The sequence below is a fragment of the Cryptomeria japonica genome, unplaced genomic scaffold (genome assembly GCF_030272615.1).
Source record: "Cryptomeria japonica unplaced genomic scaffold, Sugi_1.0 HiC_scaffold_212, whole genome shotgun sequence".
In the NCBI taxonomy this organism is placed as follows: Eukaryota; Viridiplantae; Streptophyta; class Pinopsida; order Cupressales; family Cupressaceae; genus Cryptomeria; species Cryptomeria japonica.
In genome coordinates this window covers 180,001-206,426 of record NW_026729034.1, presented here as the reverse complement: position 1 = coordinate 206,426, position 26,426 = coordinate 180,001, and the positions used below count along the sequence as shown (strand labels likewise).

Here is a 26,426-nt window from a genome sequence, read left to right as displayed (position 1 = left end):
ATCTTTCAAAACGGAAATTTTAAAATCTCATTTTTTTCTTTTTTTTGCCTTTTCTGGAAATTAGTGAAGGCAGCGCATCAAAGGTGCGCAATGCTGGTGCGAACCCGGGAGCGCTCCGATGTGTGCTCCAAGGTGCGGCGTGCACGAAGTCCGAGCCCGGTTTGCCCCGGGTGCGCACCTCGCGTGCACCTTCGCCGGGGTGAGCACCTTGGCTGGGTTGCGCGCCCTGGTGCGTACCAAGGAGCGCTCTGAAGTGTGCTCCAAGGTGCGGCGTGCACGAAGTCGGAGCCCGGTTTGCCCCGGGTGTGCACCTCGGGTGCGCACCTCGCGTGCACCTTCGCTGCGGTGGGCACCTTGGCTGGGTTGCGCGCCTTGGTGGGCACCATGCAGTGCACGAAGTCGGAGCCCGGTTTGCCCCGGGCGCGCACCTCCGCCAGGGTGGGCACCTTGGTGCGCACAACTTGCCTGGGCTGCGCATCAGGAAGGGCTCAAGATGGCACCCGCGTTCCGTTTTTTTCACTATCTTTCAGAACGGAAATTTTAAAATATCGTTTTTTTTTGCCTTTTCTGGAAATTAGTGAAGGCAGCGCATCAAAGGTGCGCAACGCTGGTGCGAACCTGGGAGCGCTCCGATGTGTGCTCCAAGGTGCGGCGTGCACGAAGTCGGAGCCCGGTTTGCCTCGGGTGCGCCCTGGTGGGCACCATGGTGCGCACCAAGGAGCGCTCCGAAGTGTGCTCCAAGGTGCGGCCTGCACGAAGTCGGAGCCCGGTTTGCCCCGGGTGTGCACCTCGGGTGGGCACCTTGGTGCGCATGCCTTGCCTGGGCTGCGCACCAGGGCGGGCTCAAGATGGCACCCGCGTTCCTTTTTTTTCACTATCTTTCAAAACGGAAATTTTAAAATCTCATTTTTTTTTGCCTTTTTCTGGAAATTAGTGAAGGCAGCGCATCAAAGGTGCGCACCTCGCTGCCCACCACGGTGCGCAACGCCGGTGGGCACCCGGGAGTGCTTCGAAGTGTGCTCCAAGGTGCTGCGTGCACGTTGTCGGAGCCCGGTTTGCCCCGGGTGCGCACCTCGCGTGCACCTTCGTCGGGGTGGGCACCTTGGCTTGGTTTGCCCCGGCTGCGCTCCGAAGCGGGGTTATTGGAGCGCCGCCTCTTTTTTTGTCGGAGCGTTTGGTGGGGTTTCTCGCATTGGCTCTTCCGAGGCCCGGTTGCCACCCTGGCGCGCACGAAGTCGGAAGTAGGGTTAATTGCCCGGGTGCGCACCTTTGCCAGGGTGGCACCTTACCTGGGCTGCGCACCAGGGCGGGCTCAAGATGGCACGCGCGTTCCGTTTTTTTCACTATCTTTCAAAACGGAAATTTTAAAATCTCCTTTTTTTTTTGCCTTTTCTGGAAATTAGTGAAGGCAGCGCATCAAAGGTGCGCACCTCGCTGCCCACCTTGGTGTGCTCTGAGGTGCGCACCCGGGAGCGCTACGAAGTGTGCTCCAAGGTGCGGCGTGCACGTTGTCGGAGCCCGGTTTGCCCCGGGTGCGCACCTCGCCTGCACCTTGGCCGGGGTGGGCACCTTGGCTGGGTTTGCCCAGGGTGCGCTCCGAAGCGGGGTTACTGGAGCGCCCCCTCTTTTTTTGTCAGAGAGTTTGGTGGGGTTTCTCGCATTGGCTCTTCCCAGGCCCGGTTGTTGGGTGCGCTCCCACCCTGGCGCGCGCGAAGTTGGAAGTTGGGTTAATTGCCCGGGCGCGCACCTTCGCCAGGGTGGGCACCTTGGTGCGCAAACCTTGGCTGGGCTGCGCACCAGGGCGGGCTCAAGATGGCACCAGCATTCCCTTTTTCTCACTATCTTTCAAAACGGAAATTTTAAAATCTCGTTTTTTTTTTGCCTTTTATGGAAATTAGTGAAGGCATCGCATCAAAGGTGCGCACCTCGCTGCCCACCTTGGTGTGCTCCGAGGTGCCCACCACGGTGCGCAACGCCGGTGCGAACCCGGGAGCGCCCCGATGTGTGCTCCAAGGTGCGGCGTGCACGAAGTCGGACCCCGGTTTGCCCCGGGTGCGCACCTCGCGTGCACCTTGGTGCGCACACCTTGGCTGGGTTGCGCGGCCTGGTGGGCACCATGGTGCGCACCAAGGAGCGCTCCGAAGTGTGCTCCAAGGTGCGGCGTGCACGAAGTCGGAGCCCGGTTTGCCCCGGGTGCGCACCTTCGCCGCGGTGGGCACCATGGCGTGCACGAAGTCGGAGCCCGGTTTGCCCCGGGTGCGCACCTCGCGTGCACCTTCGCCGGGGTGGGCACCTCGGCTGGGTTGCGCGCCCTGGTGCGCACCAAGGAGCGCTCTGAAGTGTGCTCCAAGGTGCGGCGTGCACGAAGTCGGAGCCCGGTTTGCCCCGGGTGTGCACCTCGCGTGCACCTTCGCTGCGGTGGGCACCTTGGCTGGGTTGCGCGCCTTGGTGGGCACCATGCAGTGCACGAAGTCGGAGCCCGGTTTGCCCCGGGCGCGCACCTCCGCCAGGGTGGGCACCTTGGTGCGCACAACTTGCCTGGGCTGCGCACCAGGAAGGGCTCAAGATGGCACCCGCGTTCCGTTTTTTTCACTATCTTTCAGAACGGAAATTTTAAAATATCGTTTTTTTTTGCCTTTTCTGGAAATTAGTGAAGGCAGCGCATCAAAGGTGCGCAACGCTGGTGCGAACCTGGGAGCGCTCCGATGTGTGCTCCAAGGTGCGGCGTGCACGAAGTCGGACCCCGGTTTGCCCCGGGTGCGCACCTCGCGTGCACCTTGGTGCGCACACCTTGGCTGGGTTGCGCGCCCTGGTGGGCACCATGGTGCGCACCAAGGAGCGCTCCGAAGTGTGCTCCAAGGTGCGGCGTGCACGAAGTCGGAGCCCGGTTTGCCCCGGGTGCGCACCTCGCGTGCACCTTCGCCGCGGTGGGCACCATGGCGTGCACGAAGTCGGAGCCCGGTTTGCCCCGGGTGCGCACCTCGCGTGCACCTTCGCCGGGGTGGGCACCTTAGTGTGCAGACCTTGGCTGGGTTGCGCGCCCTGGTGGGCACCATGGTGCGCACCAAGGAGCGCTCCGAAGTGTGCTCCAAGGTGCGGCCTGCACGAAGTCGGAGCCCGGTTTGCCCCGGGTGTGCACCTCGGGTGGGCACCTTGGTGCGCATGCCTTGCCTGGGCTGCGCACCAGGGCGGGCTCAAGATGGCACCCGCGTTCCTTTTTTTTCACTATCTTTCAAAACGGAAATTTTAAAATCTCATTTTTTTTTGCCTTTTTCTGGAAATTAGTGAAGGCAGCGCATCAAAGGTGCGCACCTCGCTGCCCACCACGGTGCGCAACGCCGGTGGGCACCCGGGAGTGCTTCGAAGTGTGCTCCAAGGTGCTGCGTGCACGTTGTCGGAGCCCGGTTTGCCCCGGGTGCGCACCTCGCGTGCACCTTCGTCGGGGTGGGCACCTTGGCTGGGTTTGCCCCGGCTGCGCTCCGAAGCGGGGTTATTGGAGCGCCGCCTCTTTTTTTGTCGGAGCGTTTGGTGGGGTTTCTCGCATTGGCTCTTCCGAGGCCCGGTTGCCACCCTGGCGCGCACGAAGTCGGAAGTAGGGTTAATTGCCCGGGTGCGCACCTTTGCCAGGGTGGGCACCTTACCTGGGCTGCGCACCAGGGCGGGCTCAAGATGGCACGCGCGTTCCGTTTTTTTCACTATCTTTCAAAACGGAAATTTTAAAATCTCCTTTTTTTTTTGCCTTTTCTGGAAATTAGTGAAGGCAGCGCATCAAAGGTGCGCACCTCGCTGCCCACCTTGGTGTGCTCTGAGGTGCGCACCCGGGAGCGCTACGAAGTGTGCTCCAAGGTGCGGCGTGCACGTTGTCGGAGCCCGGTTTGCCCCGGGTGCGCACCTCGCCTGCACCTTGGCCGGGGTGGGCACCTTGGCTGGGTTTGCCCAGGGTGCGCTCCGAAGCGGGGTTACTGGAGCGCCCCCTCTTTTTTTGTCAGAGCGTTTGGTGGGGTTTCTCGCATTGGCTCTTCCCAGGCCCGGTTGTTGGGTGCGCTCCCACCCTGGCGCGCGCGAAGTTGGAAGTTGGGTTAATTGCCCGGGCGCGCACCTTCGCCAGGGTGGGCACCTTGGTGCGCACACCTTGGCTGGGCTGCGCACCAGGGCGGGCTCAAGATGGCACCAGCATTCCCTTTTTCTCACTATCTTTCAAAACGGAAATTTTAAAATCTCGTTTTTTTTTTGCCTTTTATGGAAATTAGTGAAGGCATCGCATCAAAGGTGCGCACCTCGCTGCCCACCTTGGTGTGCTCCGAGGTGCCCACCACGGTGCGCAACGCCGGTGCGAACCCGGGAGCGCCCCGATGTGTGCTCCAAGGTGCGGCGTGCACGAAGTCGGACCCCGGTTTGCCCCGGGTGCGCACCTCGCGTGCACCTTGGTGCGCACACCTTGGCTGGGTTGCGCGGCCTGGTGGGCACCATGGTGCGCACCAAGGAGCGCTCCGAAGTGTGCTCCAAGGTGCGGCGTGCACGAAGTCGGAGCCCGGTTTGCCCCGGGTACGCACCTCGCGTGCACCTTCGCCGGGGTGGGCACCTCGGCTGGGTTGCGCGCCCTGGTGCGCACCAAGGAGCGCTCCGAAGTGTGCTCCAAGGTGCGGCGTGCACGAAGTCGGAGCCCGGTTTGCCCCGGGTGCGCACCTTCGCCGCGGTGCGCACCATGGCGTGCACGAAGTCGGAGCCCGGTTTGCCCCGGGTGCGCACCTCGCGTGCACCTTCGGCGGGGTTGCGCGCCCTGGTGGGCACCATGGTGCGCACCAAGGAGCGCTCCGAAGTGTGCTCCAAGGTGCGGCGTGCACGAAGTCGGAGCCCGGTTTGCCCCGGGTGCGCACCTCGCGTGCACCTTCGGCGGGGTTGCGCGCCCTGGTGGGCACCATGGTGCGCACCAAGGAGCGCTCCGAAGTGTGCTCCAAGGTGCGGCGTGCACGAAGTCGGAGCCCGGTTTGCCCCGGGTGCGCACCTCGCGTGCACCTTCGCCGCGGTGGGCACCATGGCGTGCACGAAGTCGGAGCCCGGTTTGCCCCGGGTGCGCACCTCGCGTGCACCTTCGCCGGGGTGGGCACCTCGGCTGGGTTGCGCGCCCTGGTGCGCACCAAGGAGCGCTCCGAAGTGTGCTCCAAGGTGCGGCGTGCACGAAGTCGGAGCCCGGTTTGCCCCGGGTGCGCACCTCGCGTGCACCTTCGCCAGGGTGGGCACCTCGGTGCGCACACCTTCTCAATGTTTTCTTGCCTTTTCTGGAAATTGGTGAAGGCAGCGCATCAAAGGTGCGCACCTCGGTGTGCTCCGAGGTGCGAACCCGAGAGCGCTCCGAGGTGCCCACGAAGTCGAAAGTCGGGTTAATTGCATTGTTTTCCCCGGGTGCGCTCCGAGGTGCGCAACATCGGCGCGCACCAAGGAGGGCTCCGAAGTGTGCTCCAAGGTGCGCACGATGGCGTGCACCTCTGGTGCGCACGATTCGGAGCTCGGTTTGACCGGGGTGCGCACACCTTGGCTGGGTTGCGCACCTTTTGTGCGCTCCAAGGTGCGCACGAAGTCGGAGCTCGGTTTGCCCCGGGTGCGCACCTTCGCCAGGGTGCGCACCTTGATGCGCACGCCTTGGCTGGGCTGCGCACCTTGGTGGGCGCCATGGTGCGCACCTTTCGTGCGCTCCAAGGTGCGCACGAAGTCGGAGCTCGGTTTGCCCCGGGTGCGCACCTTGGTGGGCGCCATGGTGCACTCCGAGGTGCCCAAGATTGGTGCGCACCAAGGAGCGCTCCGAAGTGCGCTCCAAGGTGCGCGCGAAGTCGAAAGTTGGGTTAATTGTCCGGTTTGCCTCGGGTGCGCACCTTGCGTGCACCTTCGCCAGGGTGGGCGCCTTGGTGCGCACACCTTGGCTGGGCTGCGCACACCTTGGCACCCGCGTTTCCTTCATTTTAAATTTTTTTTTTTTACAATCTCTCAAGTGGGAAATTCTATAATCTCAATTTTTTTTGCCTTTTCAGGAAACTTTTGAATGGAGCGCATCATTGGTGCGCTCCGAAGTGTGCTCCAAAGCTCTCTCCAGCTGCGTGCACCTGCCCCGGCCGCGCACCCGGCCCCGCCCAGCTTCGCTCACCTGTCCCGGGCGTCTGGTGCGGAACCTTAGAGTAAGAAACATCACCGTGCACCTTGGCCAACGTGCGCGACTCGACCGAGCGCGCACTGGCCGAGGTGCACACCGATTTCACCTGGGTGCGCGCGCAGCACCTCGGGCGCACCGGGGTGCGCGCACAACGCCCGGGTTGCACCGTGGCCTGTGTGCTCGGGGCACCTCGGGTGCGCGCTCGGTGTCGCCCCCGCGCGCGCGGTAGTGCGGGCAGCGCACCCCGGCCCGGCCCGGCCCCGACGAGAACGCAAACGGGCAAAAGGTTTATTCAAATAGCATTGCGACGCCCGGCGAAAAACTAAAAAAGGGTGCAACACCGGGACTTCCCGGGAGGTCACCCATCCCAGTACTACTCCGGCCCAAGCGCGCTTAACTGCGGAGTTCTGATGGGATCCGGTGCACTAACGCTGGTATGATCGCACCCGTTATGAGCTTGTCGCAGTGTGTACTTAGCAAACCGCGACCCACGTGCGAATCCACCCCGGCCACCCACCCCCGTCGAGGTGCACACCCTCCCTCGCGAAGTGCGCCCCGTTCGCCAAGTGTGAGCCCTGCCCGGGTGCGCGCACCTTGCTAGGGCGTCGGGTGTGCACCCGGCCCGGCCTACGTGCGTGCACCTGGAGGGGGCGTCGTGTGCGTGCAGTGTCCCGTCTGCAACGCGGTGCCCACACACCACCTCGGGCGCAACGACCTGCGCTCACATGTGGGCCGAGTGCACCTTGGTGCATGTTCGGGGCGCCTCGGGTGCACGCTCGATCTTGCCCCGGTGCACCAAGGCGCTCGGTTTGCCCCGGGTGCGCACTTGGTGCAAGGTGGGCACCCAAAATAGGGATCAAGCACCAAAACACAAGTTTCGGGATGCAAAATGGGACCCAAGGACCACAAATGCGTTCCAAGACCCATGATGGGTCCACGAGAACAAAAATGTGTTCCGAGACTTAATAAACAAATATTGGGTTTTAGGAGAAGAAACATGCTCTGATGCCCAAAACGAGAATCGACCCCGAAAAGGCCACAGGCCAAAAGTGGGATGCGAGACAAAAAAAAATGGGACCCGAGGACCAAAATTGGGTTCCCAGGTCGAAGACAGGGCAACCGGACAAGAAACGACCTCTAAGGCTCGAAATGAGTCCCGACGACTAAAACTTGACAAGAAGCACCCATCAGGCACCCAACTCGACACCCATGGGATGCCGACCCACCCGGGCTTCCACCTAGCACACCTTGGCACCCACCCACCCTCGCACCCAACCTCGCACCCAACTTAGCACCTTTGAACCCACATTGGCACTCACCCTGACCCTGGCACCTTGGAACCCACATTGGCACTCACCTTGACCCTGGCACCCACCTTTGCACTCACCTTGGGACCCACCCTGGCTCCCACCTCGGCACCCACCCAGACACCCACCTTGGTTCCTTGGCACCCACCTTGGATCCTTGGCACCCACCCCGACACCCACCTTGGCACGCAACTTGGCTACTTGCCACCCACCTTGGCTCCTTGACGCCCACCCCGACAACCACCCCGTGACCTACCCTGGCTAGGGTTGGTGCACACCCACCCTGGTGCCCACCTTGGCACCCACCCTATGACCCACCTTGGCACGCACCTTAGTACCCACCCCGTTACCCACCCTAGGACCCACCCCGTGACCCACCTTGGCCAGGGTGGGTGCCTTGGTGCGCACAACTTGCCTGGGCTGCACACCAGGGCGGGCTCAAGATGGCACCCGCGTTCCGTTTTTTTCACTATCTTTCAAAACGGAAATTTTAAAATCTCATTTTTTTCTTTTTTTTGCCTTTTCTGGAAATTAGTGAAGGCAGCGCATCAAAGGTGCGCAATGCTGGTGCGAACCCGGGAGCGCTCCGATGTGTGCTCCAAGGTGCGGCGTGCACGAAGTCCGAGCCCGGTTTGCCCCGGGTGCGCACCTCGCGTGCACCTTCGCCGGGGTGAGCACCTTGGCTGGGTTGCGCGCCCTGGTGCGTACCAAGGAGCGCTCTGAAGTGTGCTCCAAGGTGCGGCGTGCACGAAGTCGGAGCCCGGTTTGCCCCGGGTGTGCACCTCGGGTGCGCACCTCGCGTGCACCTTCGCTGCGGTGGGCACCTTGGCTGGGTTGCGCGCCTTGGTGGGCACCATGCAGTGCACGAAGTCGGAGCCCGGTTTGCCCCGGGCGCGCACCTCCGCCAGGGTGGGCACCTTGGTGCGCACAACTTGCCTGGGCTGCGCATCAGGAAGGGCTCAAGATGGCACCCGCGTTCCGTTTTTTTCACTATCTTTCAGAACGGAAATTTTAAAATATCGTTTTTTTTTGCCTTTTCTGGAAATTAGTGAAGGCAGCGCATCAAAGGTGCGCAACGCTGGTGCGAACCTGGGAGCGCTCCGATGTGTGCTCCAAGGTGCGGCGTGCACGAAGTCGGAGCCCGGTTTGCCTCGGGTGCGCCCTGGTGGGCACCATGGTGCGCACCAAGGAGCGCTCCGAAGTGTGCTCCAAGGTGCGGCCTGCACGAAGTCGGAGCCCGGTTTGCCCCGGGTGTGCACCTCGGGTGGGCACCTTGGTGCGCATGCCTTGCCTGGGCTGCGCACCAGGGCGGGCTCAAGATGGCACCCGCGTTCCTTTTTTTTCACTATCTTTCAAAACGGAAATTTTAAAATCTCATTTTTTTTTGCCTTTTTCTGGAAATTAGTGAAGGCAGCGCATCAAAGGTGCGCACCTCGCTGCCCACCACGGTGCGCAACGCCGGTGGGCACCCGGGAGTGCTTCGAAGTGTGCTCCAAGGTGCTGCGTGCACGTTGTCGGAGCCCGGTTTGCCCCGGGTGCGCACCTCGCGTGCACCTTCGTCGGGGTGGGCACCTTGGCTTGGTTTGCCCCGGCTGCGCTCCGAAGCGGGGTTATTGGAGCGCCGCCTCTTTTTTTGTCGGAGCGTTTGGTGGGGTTTCTCGCATTGGCTCTTCCGAGGCCCGGTTGCCACCCTGGCGCGCACGAAGTCGGAAGTAGGGTTAATTGCCCGGGTGCGCACCTTTGCCAGGGTGGCACCTTACCTGGGCTGCGCACCAGGGCGGGCTCAAGATGGCACGCGCGTTCCGTTTTTTTCACTATCTTTCAAAACGGAAATTTTAAAATCTCCTTTTTTTTTTGCCTTTTCTGGAAATTAGTGAAGGCAGCGCATCAAAGGTGCGCACCTCGCTGCCCACCTTGGTGTGCTCTGAGGTGCGCACCCGGGAGCGCTACGAAGTGTGCTCCAAGGTGCGACGTGCACGTTGTCGGAGCCCGGTTTGCCCCGGGTGCGCACCTCGCCTGCACCTTGGCCGGGGTGGGCACCTTGGCTGGGTTTGCCCAGGGTGCGCTCCGAAGCGGGGTTACTGGAGCGCCCCCTCTTTTTTTGTCAGAGAGTTTGGTGGGGTTTCTCGCATTGGCTCTTCCCAGGCCCGGTTGTTGGGTGCGCTCCCACCCTGGCGCGCGCGAAGTTGGAAGTTGGGTTAATTGCCCGGGCGCGCACCTTCGCCAGGGTGGGCACCTTGGTGCGCAAACCTTGGCTGGGCTGCGCACCAGGGCGGGCTCAAGATGGCACCAGCATTCCCTTTTTCTCACTATCTTTCAAAACGGAAATTTTAAAATCTCGTTTTTTTTTTGCCTTTTATGGAAATTAGTGAAGGCATCGCATCAAAGGTGCGCACCTCGCTGCCCACCTTGGTGTGCTCCGAGGTGCCCACCACGGTGCGCAACGCCGGTGCGAACCCGGGAGCGCCCCGATGTGTGCTCCAAGGTGCGGCGTGCACGAAGTCGGACCCCGGTTTGCCCCGGGTGCGCACCTCGCGTGCACCTTGGTGCGCACACCTTGGCTGGGTTGCGCGGCCTGGTGGGCACCATGGTGCGCACCAAGGAGCGCTCCGAAGTGTGCTCCAAGGTGCGGCGTGCACGAAGTCGGAGCCCGGTTTGCCCCAGGTGCGCACCTTCGCCGCGGTGGGCACCATGGCGTGCACGAAGTCGGAGCCCGGTTTGCCCCGGGTGCGCACCTCGCGTGCACCTTCGCCGGGGTGGGCACCTCGGCTGGGTTGCGCGCCCTGGTGCGCACCAAGGAGCGCTCTGAAGTGTGCTCCAAGGTGCGGCGTGCACGAAGTCGGAGCCCGGTTTGCCCCGGGTGTGCACCTCGCGTGCACCTTCGCTGCGGTGGGCACCTTGGCTGGGTTGCGCGCCTTGGTGGGCACCATGCAGTGCACGAAGTCGGAGCCCGGTTTGCCCCGGGCGCGCACCTCCGCCAGGGTGGGCACCTTGGTGCGCACAACTTGCCTGGGCTGCGCACCAGGAAGGGCTCAAGATGGCACCCGCGTTCCGTTTTTTTCACTATCTTTCAGAACGGAAATTTTAAAATATCGTTTTTTTTTGCCTTTTCTGGAAATTAGTGAAGGCAGCGCATCAAAGGTGCGCAACGCTGGTGCGAACCTGGGAGCGCTCCGATGTGTGCTCCAAGGTGCGGCATGCACGAAGTCGGACCCCGGTTTGCCCCGGGTGCGCACCTCGCGTGCACCTTGGTGCGCACACCTTGGCTGGGTTGCGCGCCCTGGTGGGCACCATGGTGCGCACCAAGGAGCGCTCCGAAGTGTGCTCCAAGGTGCGGCGTGCACGAAGTCGGAGCCCGGTTTGCCCCGGGTGCGCACCTCGCGTGCACCTTCGCCGCGGTGGGCACCATGGCGTGCACGAAGTCGGAGCCCGGTTTGCCCCGGGTGCGCACCTCGCGTGCACCTTCGCCGGGGTGGGCACCTTAGTGTGCAGACCTTGGCTGGGTTGCGCGCCCTGGTGGGCACCATGGTGCGCACCAAGGAGCGCTCCGAAGTGTGCTCCAAGGTGCGGCCTGCACGAAGTCGGAGCCCGGTTTGCCCCGGGTGTGCACCTCGGGTGGGCACCTTGGTGCGCATGCCTTGCCTGGGCTGCGCACCAGGGCGGGCTCAAGATGGCACCCGCGTTCCTTTTTTTTCACTATCTTTCAAAACGGAAATTTTAAAATCTCATTTTTTTTTGCCTTTTTCTGGAAATTAGTGAAGGCAGCGCATCAAAGGTGCGCACCTCGCTGCCCACCACGGTGCGCAACGCCGGTGGGCACCCGGGAGTGCTTCGAAGTGTGCTCCAAGGTGCTGCGTGCACGTTGTCGGAGCCCGGTTTGCCCCGGGTGCGCACCTCGCGTGCACCTTCGTCGGGGTGGGCACCTTGGCTGGGTTTGCCCCGGCTGCGCTCCGAAGCGGGGTTATTGGAGCGCCGCCTCTTTTTTTGTCGGAGCGTTTGGTGGGGTTTCTCGCATTGGCTCTTCCGAGGCCCGGTTGCCACCCTGGCGCGCACGAAGTCGGAAGTAGGGTTAATTGCCCGGGTGCGCACCTTTGCCAGGGTGGGCACCTTACCTGGGCTGTGCACCAGGGCGGGCTCAAGATGGCACGCGCGTTCCGTTTTTTTCACTATCTTTCAAAACGGAAATTTTAAAATCTCCTTTTTTTTTTGCCTTTTCTGGAAATTAGTGAAGGCAGCGCATCAAAGGTGCGCACCTCGCTGCCCACCTTGGTGTGCTCTGAGGTGCGCACCCGGGAGCGCTACGAAGTGTGCTCCAAGGTGCGGCGTGCACGTTGTCGGAGCCCGGTTTGCCCCGGGTGCGCACCTCGCCTGCACCTTGGCCGGGGTGGGCACCTTGGCTGGGTTTGCCCAGGGTGCGCTCCGAAGCGGGGTTACTGGAGCGCCCCCTCTTTTTTTGTCAGAGCGTTTGGTGGGGTTTCTCGCATTGGCTCTTCCCAGGCCCGGTTGTTGGGTGCGCTCCCACCCTGGCGCGCGCGAAGTTGGAAGTTGGGTTAATTGCCCGGGCGCGCACCTTCGCCAGGGTGGGCACCTTGGTGCGCACACCTTGGCTGGGCTGCGCACCAGGGCGGGCTCAAGATGGCACCAGCATTCCCTTTTTCTCACTATCTTTCAAAACGGAAATTTTAAAATCTCGTTTTTTTTTTGCCTTTTATGGAAATTAGTGAAGGCATCGCATCAAAGGTGCGCACCTCGCTGCCCACCTTGGTGTGCTCCGAGGTGCCCACCACGGTGCGCAACGCCGGTGCGAACCCGGGAGCGCCCCGATGTGTGCTCCAAGGTGCGGCGTGCACGAAGTCGGACCCCGGTTTGCCCCGGGTGCGCACCTCGCGTGCACCTTGGTGCGCACACCTTGGCTGGGTTGCGCGGCCTGGTGGGCACCATGGTGCGCACCAAGGAGCGCTCCGAAGTGTGCTCCAAGGTGCGGCGTGCACGAAGTCGGAGCCCGGTTTGCCCCGGGTACGCACCTCGCGTGCACCTTCGCCGGGGTGGGCACCTCGGCTGGGTTGCGCGCCCTGGTGCGCACCAAGGAGCGCTCCGAAGTGTGCTCCAAGGTGCGGCGTGCACGAAGTCGGAGCCCGGTTTGCCCCGGGTGCGCACCTTCGCCGCGGTGCGCACCATGGCGTGCACGAAGTCGGAGCCCGGTTTGCCCCGGGTGCGCACCTCGCGTGCACCTTCGGCGGGGTTGCGCGCCCTGGTGGGCACCATGGTGCGCACCAAGGAGCGCTCCGAAGTGTGCTCCAAGGTGCGGCGTGCACGAAGTCGGAGCCCGGTTTGCCCCGGGTGCGCACCTCGCGTGCACCTTCGGCGGGGTTGCGCGCCCTGGTGGGCACCATGGTGCGCACCAAGGAGCGCTCCGAAGTGTGCTCCAAGGTGCGGCGTGCACGAAGTCGGAGCCCGGTTTGCCCCGGGTGCGCACCTCGCGTGCACCTTCGCCGCGGTGGGCACCATGGCGTGCACGAAGTCGGAGCCCGGTTTGCCCCGGGTGCGCACCTCGCGTGCACCTTCGCCGGGGTGGGCACCTCGGCTGGGTTGCGCGCCCTGGTGCGCACCAAGGAGCGCTCCGAAGTGTGCTCCAAGGTGCGGCGTGCACGAAGTCGGAGCCCGGTTTGCCCCGGGTGCGCACCTCGCGTGCACCTTCGCCAGGGTGGGCACCTCGGTGCGCACACCTTCTCAATGTTTTCTTGCCTTTTCTGGAAATTGGTGAAGGCAGCGCATCAAAGGTGCGCACCTCGGTGTGCTCCGAGGTGCGAACCCGAGAGCGCTCCGAGGTGCCCACGAAGTCGAAAGTCGGGTTAATTGCATTGTTTTCCCCGGGTGCGCTCCGAGGTGCGCAACATCGGCGCGCACCAAGGAGGGCTCCGAAGTGTGCTCCAAGGTGCGCACGATGGCGTGCACCTCTGGTGCGCACGATTCGGAGCTCGGTTTGACCGGGGTGCGCACACCTTGGCTGGGTTGCGCACCTTTTGTGCGCTCCAAGGTGCGCACGAAGTCGGAGCTCGGTTTGCCCCGGGTGCGCACCTTCGCCAGGGTGCGCACCTTGATGCGCACGCCTTGGCTGGGCTGCGCACCTTGGTGGGCGCCATGGTGCGCACCTTTCGTGCGCTCCAAGGTGCGCACGAAGTCGGAGCTCGGTTTGCCCCGGGTGCGCACCTTGGTGGGCGCCATGGTGCACTCCGAGGTGCCCAAGATTGGTGCGCACCAAGGAGCGCTCCGAAGTGCGCTCCAAGGTGCGCGCGAAGTCGAAAGTTGGGTTAATTGTCCGGTTTGCCTCGGGTGCGCACCTTGCGTGCACCTTCGCCAGGGTGGGCGCCTTGGTGCGCACACCTTGGCTGGGCTGCGCACACCTTGGCACCCGCGTTTCCTTCATTTTAAATTTTTTTTTTTTACAATCTCTCAAGTGGGAAATTCTATAATCTCAACTTTTTTTGCCTTTTCAGGAAACTTTTGAATGGAGCGCATCATTGGTGCGCTCCGAAGTGTGCTCCAAAGCTCTCTCCAGCTGCGTGCACCTGCCCCGGCCGCGCACCCGGCCCCGCCCAGCTTCGCTCACCTGTCCCGGGCGTCTGGTGCGGAACCTTAGAGTAAGAAACATCACCGTGCACCTTGGCCAACGTGCGCGACTCGACCGAGCGCGCACTGGCCGAGGTGCACACCGATTTCACCTGGGTGCGCGCGCAGCACCTCGGGCGCACCGGGGTGCGCGCACAACGCCCGGGTTGCACCGTGGCCTGTGTGCTCGGGGCGCCTCGGGTGCGCGCTCGGTGTCGCCCCCGCGCGCGCGGTAGTGCGGGCAGCGCACCCCGGCCCGGCCCGGCCCCGACGAGAACGCAAACGGGCAAAAGGTTTATTCAAATAGCATTGCGACGCCCGGCGAAAAACTAAAAAAGGGTGCAACACCGGGACTTCCCGGGAGGTCACCCATCCCAGTACTACTCCGGCCCAAGCGCGCTTAACTGCGGAGTTCTGATGGGATCCGGTGCACTAACGCTGGTATGATCGCACCCGTTATGAGCTTGTCGCAGTGTGTACTTAGCAAACCGCGACCCACGTGCGAATCCACCCCGGCCACCCACCCCCGTCGAGGTGCACACCCTCCCTCGCGAAGTGCGCCCCGTTCGCCAAGTGTGAGCCCTGCCCGGGTGCGCGCACCTTGCTAGGGCGTCGGGTGTGCACCCGGCCCGGCCTACGTGCGTGCACCTGGAGGGGGCGTCGTGTGCGTGCAGTGTCCCGTCTGCAACGCGGTGCCCACACACCACCTCGGGCGCAACGACCTGCGCTCACATGTGGGCCGAGTGCACCTTGGTGCATGTTCGGGGCGCCTCGGGTGCACGCTCGATCTTGCCCCGGTGCACCAAGGCGCTCGGTTTGCCCCGGGTGCGCACTTGGTGCAAGGTGGGCACCCAAAATAGGGATCAAGCACCAAAACACAAGTTTCGGGATGCAAAATGGGACCCAAGGACCACAAATGCGTTCCAAGACCCATGATGGGTCCACGAGAACAAAAATGTGTTCCGAGACTTAATAAACAAATATTGGGTTTTAGGAGAAGAAACATGCTCTGATGCCCAAAACGAGAATCGACCCCGAAAAGGCCACAGGCCAAAAGTGGGATGCGAGACAAAAAAAAATGGGACCCGAGGACCAAAATTGGGTTCCCAGGTCGAAGACAGGGCAACCGGACAAGAAACGACCTCTAAGGCTCGAAATGAGTCCCGACGACTAAAACTTGACAAGAAGCACCCATCAGGCACCCAACTCGACACCCATGGGATGCCGACCCACCCGGGCTTCCACCTAGCACACCTTGGCACCCACCCACCCTCGCACCCAACCTCGCACCCAACTTAGCACCTTTGAACCCACATTGGCACTCACCCTGACCCTGGCACCTTGGAACCCACATTGGCACTCACCTTGACCCTGGCACCCACCTTTGCACTCACCTTGGGACCCACCCTGGCTCCCACCTCGGCACCCACCCAGACACCCACCTTGGTTCCTTGGCACCCACCTTGGATCCTTGGCACCCACCCCGACACCCACCTTGGCACGCAACTTGGCTACTTGCCACCCACCTTGGCTCCTTGACGCCCACCCCGACAACCACCCCGTGACCTACCCTGGCTAGGGTTGGTGCACACCCACCCTGGTGCCCACCTTGGCACCCACCCTATGACCCACCTTGGCACGCACCTTAGTACCCACCCCGTTACCCACCCTAGGACCCACCCCGTGACCCACCTTGGCCAGGGTGGGTGCACCCACCCTGGTGCCCACCTTGGCACCCACCCATCCTAGCACCCAGCCTGTGACCGGGCTTGGAACCCAACCTTGCACCCGCACCCGTCTTGGCCAGTGTGGGTGCGCACCCATCCTGGCACCCACGTTGTGACACACCCTTTAACCCACGCACCCTAGCACCCACGTTGGCACCCACCTTGGAACCCAACCTAGCAACTTGGCACCCACCCCGTGACCCACCTTGGCATCCACCATAGCAGTCGCCGACTTGGCACCCACCTCGGCACCCACCTTGACACTTGTGGACCCACCTTGCCACTCACCCTAGCATCGACCCATCCTAGCACCCACCCTGGCACCTTTGCACCCTAGCACTCACCCATCCTAGCACCTAACCTGTGACCCACCTTGACACTCACCCTCGCACCCACCTTGGAACCCAACCTAGCACCCACCCACCCTGACACCAACCCTAGCACCTACCCACCCTTGCACCCACCCTGTGACCCATCTTGGCACCCACCCATCCTACCACTCAACCTATCACCCACCTTCTCACCCACCTTGGCATCCACCTTAGCACCCACCCACACTGGCACCTTGGCACCCACCTCGGGCAAGGTGGGTGCACACCCACCCTGGCACCCAATTTAGAACCCACCGAGCATGTTACCCACCTTGGCACCCACATTGCAGCCCACCCTAGTACCCACCCTATGACCCACATTGGCATCCACACCCTAGCACCCAGGCACCTCGACACCCGCCTTGACACCCACCCTAGCACTGAACCTGTGACCCACCTTGGAACTCACCCTAGAACCCACCCACCCTGTGAACCACCTTGGCATCCACCTTAGCACCCACCCACCTTGGCACCCACTCTAGCACTCACCCATCCTAACACCCAACTTGTTACCCACCTTGGCACCCGCCCTCGCGTCCACCTTGAAACCCACCCTAGCACCCACCCACGCAGGAGCCCACCTTGGCACCCAACCTAACACCCACGCATCCTGGCACCCAACTTGTGACCCACCTTGGAACCCACCCTAGTACCCACCTTTGAACCCACTATATCACCAACCCACCTTGGCACCCACCCTATGACCCTCTTTGGAATCCACCCTAGCACGCACCCACCCTGGCACCCACCATGGAGCGCACCCTAGCACCCACCCACCTCGGCACGCACCTCAACACCCACCTTGGTGTGCGCACTGCGCCAACCTCTCAAAGACCCTATGTGGTGCGCTCCAAAGTGTACACCTTTGGTGCGCTCCAAGGTGCGCACCTTTGGTGCACACCGAGGTGCACACCAAAGTGTGCACCGAGGTGAGCACCAAAGTGCACTCCAGGGTGCACACCAAGGCGTGCACCTTTGGTGCGGTCAATGCAAACGAATTCGGAAGTTGGGGTCGATGTCCTAATCGCTGCTGCAGACTACACGTATGAGAATCGGACAAATAGCTTTATATAGGGGAGGTGTTGCGTTTGATGGGTCGACTCCCCTGGTTGTGTGCACTGCACCAACTTCAAAGACCCTGTCTTGTTTAAGAAGTCAAAAGTTGGGGTGGATGTCCTAATCATTGCTGCAGTCTACGCATGTATGAGAATCAGACAAATAGCTTATATAGGGGAGGTGTTGCATTCGGTGGGTTGACTCCCCTGGTTGTGCGCACTGCGCCAACCTCAAAGACCCCGCATAGCAGAAGAAGTCGGAAGTCGGATTTTGGTGAGCACCAAGGCGTGCACCTTTGGTGCGGTCAACGCAGACGAATTCAGAAGTTGGGGTGGATGTCCTAATCGTTGTTGCAGGCTACACATGTATGAGAATCAGACAAATAGCTTATATAGGGGAGGTGTTGGGTTTGATGGGTCAACTCCCTTGGTTGTGCGCATTACGCCAACCTCAAAGACCTTGTTTTCGTTAAGAAGTCAAAAGTTGGGGTCAATGTCCTAATGGCTCCTGCAGGCTACACATGTATGAGAATCGGACAAATAGCTTATATAGGGGAGGTGTTGGGTTTGATGGGTCGACTCCCCTGGTTGTGCGCATTACGTCAACCTCAAAGACCTTGTTTTCGTTAAGAAGTCAAAATTTGGGGTCGATGTCCTAATTGCTCCTGTAGACTACACATGTATGAGAATCAGACAAATAGCTTATATAGGGGAGGTGTTGGGTTTGATGGGTTGACTCCCCTAGTTGTTCGCATTACACCAACCTCAAAGACCTTGTTTTCGTTTAGAAGCCGAAAGTTGGGGTCGATGTCCTAATTGCTCCTGCAGGCTACGCATGTATGAGAATCAGACAAATAGCTTATATAGGGGAGGTGTTGGGTTTGATGGGTCGACTCCCCTGGTTGTGCGCATTGCGCCAACCTCAAAGACCCTGCATTGCGGATGAAGTCGAAAGTCAGAGTTTGGTGTGCTACAAGGTGTGGTCGAAGGTGCTCACCTAGGTGTGCACCTTTGGAGCACAGGAAAAGTGCCCTCCAAAAGTGCGCACCTTTGGAGTGCACAAAAGTGCCCTCCAAAAGTGCGCACCTTTGGAGCGCAGAAAAGTGCCCTCCAAAAAGTGCCCTCCAAAAGTGCGCACCTTTGGAGCGCAGAAAAGTGCCCTCCAAAAAGTGCCCTCCAAAAGTGCGCACCTTTGGAGCGCAGAAAAGTGCCCTCCAAAAAGTGCCCTCCAAAAGTGCGCACCTTTGGAGCGCAGAAAAGTGCCCTCCAAAAGTGCGCACCTTTGGAGCGCAGAAAAGTGCCCTCCAAAAAGTGCCCTCCAAAAGTGCGCACCTTTGGAGCGCAGAAAAGTGCCCTCCAAAAAGTGCCCTCCAAAAGTGCGCACCTTTGGAGCGCAGAAAAGTGCCCTCCAAAAAGTGCCCTCCAAAAGTGCGCACCTTTGGAGCGCAGAAAAGTGCCCTCCAAAAAGTGCCCTCCAAAAGTGCGCACCTTTGGAGCGCAGAAAAGTGCCCTCCAAAAAGTGCCCTCCAAAAGTGCGCACCTTTGGAGCGCAGAAAAGTGCCCTCCAAAAGTGCGCACCTTTGGAGCGCACAAAAGTGCCCTCCAAAAGTGCGCACTTTTGGTGCGCACCAAGGCGCTGGTTCGGTCGTTGCAGGCGAGTTCGGAAGTTGGGGTCGATGTCCTGAGCGGAGGTGCAAACTACACAGGTGTCGGAATCGGACAAATAGCTTATATAGGGGAGGTGTATGCTTCGATGGGTCGACTCCCCAGGTTGAGCGCACCGCGCCAACCTCAAAGACCCTACGGTATGGATGAAGTCGGAAGTTGGGTCCGATGACCAATTCGATTAGTAGGTATGCTCATGAGGTCGGAATTTGGGTCCGATGACCTGCCATGTGCAGGAAGGCGAATGTTGACACTGTGCGTTGCAAGGTGCACACCAAGGCGCTGGTGCGGTCTTTTTAGTCGAGTTCGGAAGTTGGGGTCGATGTCCTGATCGGAGGTGCAAGCTACACAGGTGTGGGAATCGGACAAATAGCTTATATAGGGGAGGTGTATGCTTCGTTGGGTCGACTCCCCGGGTTGAGCGCACCGCGCCAACCTCAAAGACCCTACGGTATGGATGAAGTCGGAAGTTGGGTCCGATGACCGATTCGATATGTAGGCATACTCGCGAGGTCGGAATTTGGGTCCGATGACCTGCCACGTGCAGGAAGGCGAATGTTGGCACTGTGCGTTGCAAGGTGCGCACCAAGGCGCTGGTTCGGTCGTTGGAGGCGAGTTCGGAAGTTGGGGTCGATGTCTTGATCGGAGGTGCAAACTACACAGGTGTGGGAATCGGACAAATAGCTTATATAGGGGAGGTGTATGCTTCGTTGGGTCGACTCCCCGGGTTGAGCGCACCGCGCCAACCTCAAAGACCCTACGGTATGGATGAAGTCGGAAGTTGGGTCCGATGACCGATTCGATATGTAGGCATACTCGCGAGGTCGGAATTTGGGTCCGATGACCTGCCATGTGCAGGAAGGCGAATGTTGGGACTGTGCGTCGCAAGGTGCGCACCAAGGCGCTGGTGCCGTCGTTGCAGTCGAGTTCGGAAGTTGGGGTCGATGTCCTGGTCAGAGGTGCAAACTACACAGGTGTGGGAATCGGACAAATAGCTTATATAGGGGAGGTGTATGCTTCGATGGGTCGACTCCCTGGGTTGAGCGCACCGCGCCAACCTCAAAGACCCTACAGTATGGATGAAGTCGGAAGTTGGGTCCGATGACCGATTCGATACGTAGGCATATTGGCGAGGTCTGAATTTGTGTCCGATGACCTGCCATGCGCAGGAAGGCGGAATTTGGGTCCGATGACCGAGTTGATGGCGTGCCATGCGCAGAAAGGCGGAATTTGGGTCCGATGACCGAGTTGATGTTGATGGCCCGCCATGCACAGGAAGGCGGAATTTGGGTCCGATGACCGATTTGAAGGCGTGCCATACGCAAAAAGGCGGAGTTTGGGTCCGATGACCGAGTTGATATTGATGGCCCGCCATGCGCAGGAAGGCGGAATTTGGGTCCGATGACCTGACATACGCATGGAGTCCGACTCGGGGGCCGATGTTCGATTCGATGACTTGCATTGTGGGTAAAGTCGGAAGTTGTGGTCTTTGACCCGATTCGATGACCAGACTTCGGCTGCTTGAGAATCGGACAAATAACTTATATAGGGGAGGTAGTGTTCTCGAGCATCCTCCCCCCGTGCCCGTTTATGTCGATTGATGCTGGTGCTCGACTGGTTGGAGCGCTCGGATGCAAAAATCTTGCACCAGGATTTATCGATTGTGATGGACACGGCAAGTCTCCTGATTGCTATGCAGGAGCTCATCGTGAATCTCTATGCGGCCTTGGTATGGACTCGACCTGCGGAATGGTTCGGCAATGGTAGTCGCTCCAACACGTCCTTGCAATGGCCACAGAGGTGATTCGACTAGAGCTCCAGTCTAGCTTTTGGGTTGCTTGGCGGACTGGTATAGCCGCGATCGAGTTCCGGCCATGAACGTTTTAGATAGCTCTTGGGCTTTCTGGGACGGAAGTCGGAAGTTTGGGCTGTTGTCCGATTTGATGACCATTCTTCGGATGTGTGAGAATCGGACAAATAACTTATATAGGGGACTGTGTTGTCTCACGCAGCCCCCTCCGTGCCCCTCTATCTCGACCGATGTTGGTGCTTGAAAGGGTTGGGATCGCTCGGATTTATAAACGTGCACCACCATTTGTCGAGTGTGAGGGACGCGGCAGGTCTCCTAAATGCTATGCGGGCGCTCTCTGAGAATCTCTATCCGGCCTCGACACAGACTAGTCTTGCTGAATGGTTTGGCACTGGTAGTCGATCCAACACGTCGTTGTTGTGGCCGCCTAGGCGATTCGATTCGAGCCCCCGTCTAGCTTTTGGGTTGCTTGGCGGATTTTGCCCTATCCGCAAGTGAGCTCGGTCCCTAAACGTTCGAGAAACCCGATTGCTATGCGCCGACTCTCTTTCTTGCGAGCCTCCATCTAGCTTTTGGGTCTCTACGGAACGGAAGTCGGAATCTGGGACCGTTGTTTGATTCGACGAGGCAGACTACGGTTGTGCGAGAATCGGACAAATAACTTATATAGGGGAGGTGTTGACTGGAGCATTCTCCCCCGTGCCCCTCTAACTCGACCAATGCTGGCGCTCGAACGGTGGTAGCGCTCGGATTTTCATTGAGCGCCAGCATTGGTCGATTTAGAGGGGCATGCGAGATTCCCGAATGCTATGCGAGGGCTCTAACGGAAATGTCTATTGGTTTCGGTATGGATGCAATTGCGAGTGGTTCGGCAAAGGTAGTCGTTCCGATGCGTCCATGTCGTGGCCAAATCGATAATTCGATTTGAGCCCTCGTATAGCATTTGGGTCTCTCGATGTGATTCCGCATTCCAGTCCCTTTGGGCACTGCTTGAGCCGCATCCCAGGGGGTTCCCTTCCCAATAATCTGCCTCGCAACCCGATTGCTATGCGGTGAGGCTCCTCGGCCGCCTCGGAACTATCTGTGTATCAGACGCATCGCGGGATAAGGGGTTGGCAACGGTAGTCGCCCCAAGCGCGTCCGATGCTTGGACCATTCCGAGGCGGCCCTGAAGCCTCTTCCGTCTAGCCGTTGGGTCCTTCTCGCCGCATCCCTCGCCTCGCACCCCGATTGCTATGCGGTGAGGCTCCTCGGCCGCCTCGGAACTATCTGTGTATCGGACGCGTCGCGGGATAAGGGGTTGTCACTGGTAGTCGCCCCAAGCGCGTCCGATGCTTGGACCATTCCGAGGCGGCCCTGAAGCCTCTTCCGTCTAGCCGTTGGGTCCTTCTCGCCGCATCCCTCGCCTCGCACCCCGATTGCTATGCGGTGAGGCTCCTCGGCCGCCTCGGAACTATCTGTGTATCGGACGCGTCGCGGGATAAGGGGTTGTCATTGGTAGTCGCCCCAAGCGCGTCCGATGCTTGGACCATTCCGAGGCGGCCCTGAAGCCTCTTCCGTCTAGCCGTTGGGTCCTTCTCGCCGCATCCCTCGCCTCGCACCCCGATTGCTATGCGGTGAGGCTCCTCGGCCGCCTCGGAACTATCTGTGTATCGGACGCGTCGCGGGATAAGGGGTTGTCACTGGTAGTCGCCCCAAGCGCGTCCGATGCTTGGACCATTCCGAGGCGGCCCTGAAGCCTCTTCCGTCTAGCCGTTGGGTCCTTCTCGCCGCATCCCTCGCCTCGCACCCCGATTGCTATGCGGTGAGGCTCCTCGGCCGCCTCGGAACTATCTGTGTATCGGACGCGTCGCGGGATAAGGGGTTGTCACTGGTAGTCGCCCCAAGCGCGTTCGATGCTTGGACCATTCCGAGGCGGCCCTGAAGCCTCTTCCGTCTAGCCGTTGGGTCCTTCTCGCCGCATCCCTCGCCTCGCACCCCGATTGCTATGCGGTGAGGCTCCTCGGCCGCCTTGGAACTATCTGTGTATCGGACGCGTCGCGGGATAAGGGGTTGTCACTGGTAGTCGCCCCAAGCGCGTCCGATGCTTAGACCATTCCGAGGCGGACCCGAAGCCTCTTCCGTCTAGCCGTTGGGTCCTTCTCGCCGCATCCTTCGCCTCGCACCCCGATTGCTATGCGGTGAGGCTCCTCGGCCGCCTCGGAACTATCTGTGTATCGGACGCGTCGCGGGATAAGGGGTTGTCACTGGTAGTCGCCCCAAGCACGTCCGATGCTTGGACCATTCCGAGGCGGACCCGAAGCCTCTTCCGTCTAGCCGTTGGGTCCTTCTCGCCGCATCCCTCGCCTCGCACCCCGATTGCTATGCGGTGAGGCTCCTCGGCCACCTTGGAACTATCTGTGTATCGGACGCGTCGCGGGATAAGGGGTTGTCACTGGTAGTCGCCCCAAGCGCGTCCGATGCTTGGACCATTCCGAGGCGGACCCGAAGCCTCTTCCGTCTAGCCGTTGGGTCCTTCTCGCCGCATCCCTCGCCTCGCACCCCGATTGCTATGCGGTGAGGCTCCTCGGCCGCCTTGGAACTATCTGTGTATCGGACGCGTCGCGGGATAAGGGGTTGTCACTGGTAGTCGCCCCAAGCGCGTCCGATGCTTGGACCATTCCGAGGCGGACCCGAAGCCTCTTCCGTCTAGCCGTTGGGTCCTTCTCGCCGCATCCCTCGCCTCGCACCCCGATTGCTATGCGGTGAGGCTCCTCGGCCGCCTTGGAACTATCTGTGTATCGGACGCGTCGCGGGATAAGGGGTTGTCACTGGTAGTCGCCCCAAGCGCGTCCGATGCTTGGACCATTCCGAGGCGGCCCCGAAGCCTCTTCCGTGTAGCCGTTGGGTCCTTCTCGCCGCATCCCTCGCCTCGCACCCCGATTGCTATGCGGTGAGGCTCCTCGGCCGCCTTGGAACTATCTGTGTATCGGACGCGTCGCGGGATAAGGGGTTGTCACTGGTAGTCGCCCCAAGCGCGTCCGATGCTTGGACCATTCCGAGGCGGCCCCGAAGCCTCTTCCGTGTAGCCGTTGGGTCCTTCTCGCCGCATCCCTCGCCTCGCACCCCGATTGCTATGCGGTGAGGCTCCTCGGCCGCCTTGGAACTATCTGTGTATCGGACGCGTCGCGGGATAAGGGGTTGTCACTGGTAGTCGCCCCAAGCGCGTCCGATGCTTGGACCATTCCGAGGCGGACCTGAAGCCTCTTCCCTCTAGCCGTTGGGGCTTTCTCGCCGCATCCCTCGCCTCGCACCCTGATTGCTATGCTGTGAGGCTCCTCGGCCGCCTTGGAACTATCTGTGTATCGGACGCATCGCGGGATAAGGGGTTGGCAGTGGTAGTCGCCCCAAGCGCATCCGATGCTTGGACCATTCCGAGGCGGCCCTGCAGCCTCTTCCGTCTAGCCGTTGGGGCCATCTCGCCGCATCCCCCACCTCGCACCACGATTGCTATGCGGTGAGGCTCCTTGGCCGCCTCGGAACTATCTGTGTATCGGACGCATCGCGGGATAAGGGGTTGTCACTGGTAGTCGCCCCAAGCGCGTCCGATGCTTGGACTATTCCGAGGCGGCCCTGCAGCCTCTTCCGTCTAGCCGTTGGGGCCATCTCGCTGCATCCCCCACCTCCTCGGCCGCCTCGGAACTATCTGTGTATCGAACGCATCGCGGGATAAGGGGTTGGCAGTGGTAGTCGCCCCAAGCGCGTCCGATGCTTGGACTATTCCGAGGCAGCCCTGCAGCCTCTTCCGTCTAGCCTTTGGGGCCATCTCGCCGCATCCCTCGCCTCGCACCCCGATTGCTATGCGGTGAGGCTCCTCGGCCGCCTGGGAACTATCTTCGTATCGGACGCATCGCGGGATAAGGGGTTGTCACTGGTAGTCGCCCCAAGCGCGTCCGATGCTTGGACTATTCCGAGGCGGCCCTGTGGCCTCTTCCGTCTAGCCGTTGGGGCCATCTCGCCGCATCCCCCACCTCGCACCCCGATTGCTATGCGGTGAGGCTCTTCGGCCGCCTTGGAACTATCTTCGTATCGGACGCATTGCGGGATAAGGGGTTGTCACTGGTAGTGGCCCCAAGCGCGTCCGATGCTTGGACTATTCCGAGGCGGCCCTGCAGCCTCTTCCGTCTAGCCGTTGGGGCCATCTCGCCGCATCCCCCACCTCGCACCCCGATTGCTATGCGGTGAGGCTCCTCGGCCGCCTTGGAACTATCTTCGTATCGGACGCATCGCGGGATAAGGGGTTGTCACTGGTAGTCGCCCCAAGCGCGTCCGATGCTTGGACTATTCCGACGCGGCCCTGTGGCCTCTTCCGTCTAGCCGTTGGGGCCATCTCGCCGCATCCCCCACCTCGCACCCCGATTGCTATGCGGTGAGGCTCCTCGGCCGCCTTGGAACCATCTTCGTATCGGACGCATCGCGGGATAGGGGGCTGTCACTGGTAGTCGCCCCAAGCGTGTCCGATGCTTGGACCATTCCTAGGCGGCCCTGAAGCCTCTTCCGTCTAGCCGTTGGGGCCTTCCCGCCCCATCCCTCGCCTCGCACCCCCGATTGCTATGCGGTGAGGCTCCTCGGCCGCCTTGGAACCATCTGTGTATCGGACGCATCGCGGGATAAGGGGTTGGCACTGGCAGTCGCCCCAAGCGCGTCCGATGCTTGGACCATTCCGAGGTGGCCCTGAAGCCTCTTCCGTCTAGCCGTTGGGGCCTTCCCGCCCCATCCCTCGCCTCGCACCCCGATTGATATGCGGTGAGGCTCCTCGGCCGCCTTGGAACTATCTGTGTATCGGACGCATCGCGGGATAAGGGGTTGGCACTGGTAGTCGTCCCAATCGCATCCGATGCTTGGACCATTCCGAGGCGGCCCTGCAGCCTCTTCCGTTTAGCCGTCGGGGCCTTCCCGCCGCATCCCTCGCCTCGCATCCCGATTCCTATGCGGTGAGTCTTCTCGGCCGCCGCGGAACTATACCTGTTATTGCTACTGCATCCTTCGGCTGGTAACCTCCTCTGCCGCCTTGGAACGTTCTCTTTGTCGGACGCGTCGCGGGATAAGGGGTTGGCACTGGTAGTCGCCCCAAGCGCGCCCGATGCATAGACCGCTCCGAGTCGACCTTGCTTTCAGCCTCTCACATGCATAGACCTCTCTGAGTCGACCCTGCAGCCTCTCACGTTTAGCCTTTGGAATCTCGCCTCACAACATGATTGCTATCCTTGATGCATCCCTTGCCTCGAGCCCTGATTGCTTTCTTGGCTGCATCCCTCCTCTCCTCACAGCCCGGTTGTCATCACTGCTTCATCCGTCGCTTCATGCATTCTGGCTGCTGGGCCCTTCCCACCGCACACCTCGATTGCTATCTCTTCTGCATCACACACCCCGATTGCTATCTCTGCTACATCCCTCGGCTCTCACTTCTGCATCCTTCGCCTCACACCTCGATTGCTATCAATGCTGCATCCGTAACCTCACACCCCGATTGCTATGCGGGGAGGCTCCTTGGCCGCCTTGGAAATTTCTGTGTGTCGGACGCACCGCGGGATAAGGGGTTGGCACTGGTAGTCGCCCCAAGTGCGCCCGATTCTTAGACCGCTTCGAGGTGACCTCGTAGCCTCTTTCGTCCAGGCTTCCTGCCTTCAACGCCCTTTTTACACCTCGATTGCTATGCGCGGGCTCGTTGGCGTCTATCACCTCTCTGCGAAGAGTG

General features: G+C 60.9%; 2 non-coding genes across 2 annotated transcripts; both read right to left on the bottom strand.

The window, feature by feature from the left end:
* Positions 1 to 6,474: 6,474 nt before the first annotated feature.
* On the bottom strand, positions 6,475 to 6,593 carry LOC131868690 (5S ribosomal RNA). The gene has a single exon (XR_009367137.1). It is a non-coding gene; the product is annotated as a 5S ribosomal RNA (ribosomal RNA).
* Positions 6,594 to 14,397: 7,804 nt separating this feature from the next.
* LOC131868679 (5S ribosomal RNA) lies at positions 14,398 to 14,516 on the bottom strand. The gene has a single exon (XR_009367126.1). It is a non-coding gene; the product is annotated as a 5S ribosomal RNA (ribosomal RNA).
* Positions 14,517 to 26,426: the final 11,910 nt, after the last annotated feature.